Source organism: Tenrec ecaudatus, chromosome 11, assembly GCF_050624435.1.
Source record: "Tenrec ecaudatus isolate mTenEca1 chromosome 11, mTenEca1.hap1, whole genome shotgun sequence".
Lineage (NCBI taxonomy): Eukaryota > Metazoa > Chordata > Mammalia > Afrosoricida > Tenrecidae > Tenrec > Tenrec ecaudatus.
Window position 1 is genome coordinate 130,108,276 of NC_134540.1, and position 5,164 is coordinate 130,113,439.

Sequence of the window (5,164 nt, forward strand, 5' to 3'; positions counted from 1 at the left end):
ATCTTCAGTTGTCATTTCATGAAGGTAAGTATCAGGTAGGGCCATGTTATCAGAACTACCTGTTCTTGGATTGGGGCTCCAGTTAAGCAGGAGCCCAGAACCCATATGCTTGCCCATGGAATATGCATGCCTGAACTTTACTTTGGCGATTGTCTTATGACAAAACCAAATCCCCATAGGACCAACTAAACTAGCACAAACAAACAAACAAAAAAGAGAAAAATTAAACACTCAAAGCAGGAAATGCAAACCCCATATAAACAAAAAAGTACAACATTGGAAAGAGCTACCCTTTTGGAAGCTGGGGGTCCGGGATGTACTCCTACAAAGCTCGGGCCAATGGGTACACCCTCATAGAGCCCAGGGCCGGTGAGCGGTGGAGCGGTGCACCCCAAGGCAGCATCAGCCTACAGAGTAAACTCACCGAACATCCGAACACTTGAGTTCCCACGTGTGGAGGGAGACATGAGGCCCCAGGATCAAGGCCAGACAGAGACCTTTAAAATAGCTGAAATATTTATCACAAAATCAGAGACGAAGGTAGAGGGACAAGGACTGAATCACCAGCCAGCAATGGTTGAAGGTACTTTAACATGGGGAATCTTCTTAAACATTTGTCACGCAGAAACCTTGAGCAGGGGTCAAAATTTCCCCTTAATTTAGAAAGTGCTCAGCCTACAGAGTCTGAGAAGGAAATTTAGAATCAGGTGAATGTAGTATTAAAAGATACAGAAGGTATCTAGGAGGACTTCAGACATATAGAAGAGCTGACCACGCAGTTCGAGAGGTGACCCAGCATCCAGCGGAGTAGAAGTTGCAAGAGAAGACATGGAATGCAGTGGTCCCACTAGCAGGCAAATTAAAGACATTTTATTAATTTCTCAGGTTAGAAACAGCATTACGAGGTCTACTGGGAGCCCCGATAAACACCCAGAGAGCAGGCTCTTGCTCAACACTTTGCAGAAATCCTTCATTTCACACTCTGGTTTGATGAACTCCAGATTGCAAATCCTGCCACGCAGAATGGTGTCGGTCTTACAGAAGAGTGTTGGGTCTTATGGGGATGAGCCATGTGTCTGCAGATGGAGAGAATGAAGTCAATAATGAGCGGGCAAACTGAAGGTCTCTGTTTAATGTGGAAGCAACCCTGATGCTGGAGTCCTCAAGTGATGCCACAACAAGCTTTGTGTCTGAGAATACGAAGTGACCAGCAGAAGATCCCCCAGACGGATGGAGTACCGTGGCCTGTGGGGTAGCCACCCCCGACAGTTATTCATGGGTTCAGTAGGCACAATCATACAGTTAAGATATATAATGATTGTAGTAAAGCCATGGAGAATTTGGAGAGATAGCCAATAATCTCAAATAAATATTTTTCTGTTATTCTCTCCTTTCAGCCAAGATGCATCTGATATCACCAATGATATCCCTTGTTACACATCCTCCACTGAATCCAGCTTGAATCTTGTGTAGCTGTCAATATACTTTTGCAAATGTTTTGATGATATTCAGCAAAACTTTTCTAGGTGAGAATGAAGATACTGTTCTATAATATGCACATTATGTAGCAACTTTCTTTAGAATAGGTACAAATATGGGTTTCTCAGTCAGTTGGCCAAGTAGCTGTCTTCTGAATTTCCTGAGGTAGATCAGGAAGTATTTCTAGTACATCACTGGCTTATTCAAACACATTTCAGTTGTTATTCCATCGATTCCTGAAATCTCGGTTTCTGCTAATGTTTTCAGTGCAGCTTGGACTTCCTCCTTCAGTACCACTGGTTTTTCATCTTTTGATATCTCTTGAAATGGTTGAATGTTAACTAGTTCTTTTTGGTGCAGTGATGCTACATTTTCCATTTTCTTTTGGGGCTTCCTATATCATTCAATATTTTGCTCATAGAATCTTCAATATTGTAACCCAAGGTCTGTAATTTTTCTGGAATTACTTCAGTTTTAGGTATGCTGAGCATATGTATTCTTCCTTTTTGGATTCTCACTCTAGGCCGTTGCACACTCCATTATAACAATTTTATTTTGTCTTCTTAAGCTGCCCTTTGAAATTTTCTGTTCAGTTCTTTTACTTTTACTTCTGAGAAAAGAAGGGCCCACTGCGGAAACGGGGGTTTCCCATACGTGCAACACGCATTTGGTCAAGAAAAGGTCAGCGCGTAGTTTTTGTCTTTTACATGAAAGACAAACAGAAAACCACCAGGAATTATACTCTTTAAAATAAAAAAACAACAATATGAGAACGTTTCTCTCTCTCTCTCTCTCTCTCTCTCTCTCTCTCTCTCTCTCTCTCTCTCTTTCTCTCTCTCAGGATCAAGGGATGAAATAGTGGTTTATACTATCCACTGTTGGGTGTAGCCTGGAAATAACACTTTTTGTTAAAAGGATGAAGGGAGGTAAATCTGAAGGGCTGGAACACTCTTCTCCACGGTGCTTGGATTTACCTGCTGGGTGAAGAGTAAACTCGGGTCCGTGGGTGTCTTTTAAAAACGGCCAGGTGGGCCCGGCCATAGAGAGTAGGCTGGGCTTCCCTCCCGGCCTGGGCGCTTCACGTGGACTCCAGCCTGTTGAGCGGGAAGAGGTGTTGGCTGGTGCGCGTGGAGAAGTAGAGCTGCCCGCCGGGCGTGTGGCTGTCGTAGGGGTTGCTCAGCGCTACCGTCAGCTCAAAGTCCAGCTTGCCCCATGAAATTGATGTTGGGTGAGATGTTGGACTTCTTCCTCTTGACGAAATCATATGCGTCGTTCAGCGAGAGGTTCATCTTCTGCATCAGGTAGGCCATGGTCACTCTCACTGAGCGGCTGATGCCGGCCAGACAGTGCACGAGGACCCCGAACTTCTTGGAGCGGGCCTCATCAATGAAGCTGATGGCCTCGGGGAAGAACTGGGAGAAGTCTGGCTCCAGTGGTCGGAGATGGGAATCTGCATGAAGCCATTGGGCAGGTTCGGTGTGACGTTGAGGATGCACTTGATGCCGTACTTGCCCAGCACGTCCCGGTTGGTGGAGTCCTTGGCACAGCCGAGGTAGAGGTAGGGCAGGATCTGGATGGGGAAAGCCGGCTTTCTGGATGGCAATGTGGCTTCCCTTCGATTTGGTGACATTGCTGGGCAGCTCTGCGGTCGGACTGCTGGAGCTCTCCGACGGAGCAGTCGGAGCTGATGCGCAGGCCGCCTCCACCCAGCACCGAGGTGGGCTGGGAGCCGCTGGTCAAGGACAGGCGCTGGCCTTGGGCTGCCACTCGTGGTGGCCTCCTCTTAGAGCAGCACGGTGGCCGCCTTGCAGCATGGGGTGAAGCGCTCCTTGTTGGCGTGGTTGGTGACGATGGAGCGGATGGGCAGGTTGCCCTTGCGCAGGCCCCGCAGCATCAGGTCCAGATGGCCAGGTTGAAGGCCGTCTTGATGTGCGACAACTCGAAAAGCTCCTCCTGCAGCCCCTCGGCGCTCTTGCAAAGCATGGCTCCCGCACCTGCTGGCGACTTGGACCCCGTCCAGGTGCACGCCTTTGCCGTTCCCCAGGCTGACATGTGCGCCCTGGTTTTTCATGGGGAGCGTGTGCTGGGTAGCCCTACCCTGGGACGGCACCAGGGCCACGAGGGCCTCAGTCGCATCTCTGGGCACCTGCCTCCTGCCGAACTGCGTGCCGGTTGACCCGCCCACCTGGCCCTCCCAAACCCTTCAGTTTTAAGGCATTAAAATACAGCTGTGGAGGAGTGGCACATTCAAAATAGTCAACATGGCAAAGCTTTCCGGCGCTTCATTTGCTGCTGGGGCTTGGCTCCATAGGACGGGAAGCATAACTATTAGTACTTAGAGTGTGGTAGAGGAAGTATAACCCTAAGAAATTTGGAAGTTGTCAAAAATGAAACCGAATGTATTGGTATTCTAGGCATTAGTGAGCTGAAATGGGCTGGGATAGTCATTTGACTTGGACAAGTGTTATGGATGGGTGTCATCCAGTCAGCCATGATTTACAGAAACCCTATGTATGACCCCAAAAAACCCCCAAAACACCATCGGGCCCTGCGGCGCCAGGTCCGGAATTGTTATGTTTTAGCCCATGGTTGTAGCCATGGTGCCAACCCTCTTTAGGGTCTTCTTTCTTTTTCATTGTCCCTCTACTTTACCAAGCATGCTGTCCTGTTCAAGGGACCATTTCCTCCCAGTAGCGCATCCACAGTAGGTGAATGATGTCTCACATCCTTGCTTTTAAGGAGCAATCTGGCTATGCTTCTCCAAGATAGATTTGAACAGTATTTTGCCAGTCTGTGATATTTCAATATTCTTCACCAGTATCAAAATTCAAATGCATCAAATCTTATTTGGGATTCCTTATTCTTATGAGATGATTAACAATCATATGTACTTCACTACTATGACTTACTGTTTACTACTTCAGGAGCAACACTGTAGTTTACTATTTCAGGAACGACACTGCACACATGGTTAAAAAGATCAAGGTCATTCGTTAAGTACAGTGCTGGATGTGCCAGGCTCTCCTGCACACCTAGTAAAGGAGACCAGCTAATACCACCACTATTCAAATTCACTCACTAATGACTAACTATAGTGACAAAATATTGTTACATTCTACCACGTCCTTCAGTCAGAATGCATTGATAATTGCTGCTGATTGGAAGGCAACTATTAAATGCAAAAGGATTGGGAATTGGAAAATATAGACTTGGTGATAGAAAGTAAGATGGACAAGCATGACAGAACTTGTAAGACCAAAGACTACTTCAAAGAAAATATTTTTTTCAAATGGCAACTTTAGATGTGAAATCTACACAAATCAAATTGCCTAGACCTCTGGGATTTCTCTGTGAAAAGACAATGGAGAACCACATACATTTAGTCAAAACAAGGTCAATGGCCGACTGTGAAATAGACCAAAATTGCGCAATGAAATTTAGCTCGAAGATAAGCATCATTAAAACAAGTCCAGAACAAGTCCAAAAAAGCCACACATTTACAGGCCATCTCAAAAATAGCTCGGATGCGCCTAACTTGACCAAACGAAAAGGATGATATCAAAAATATCATGCATGAAGTAATAAAAAAATTAAATTTAAAACATAAGGGAGAGGGGGAAGTAGGTGCTAGAAAACCCGGAAACATAGTCTTGAAAGTAGAATCGCTAAGGCAAATAGAAAAACT

General features: G+C 46.0%; 2 pseudogenes; one reads left to right on the plus strand and one right to left on the minus strand.

Moving 5' to 3' along the window:
• The first annotated feature begins 593 nt into the window (after window positions 1–593).
• Window positions 594–1,207, plus strand: LOC142461060 (CYFIP-related Rac1 interactor B pseudogene; annotated as a pseudogene).
• A 1,350-nt stretch (window positions 1,208–2,557) lies between these two features.
• LOC142460879 (dual specificity protein phosphatase 7 pseudogene) lies at window positions 2,558–3,489 on the minus strand (annotated as a pseudogene).
• Between the last annotated feature and the right edge of the window lie 1,675 nt (window positions 3,490–5,164).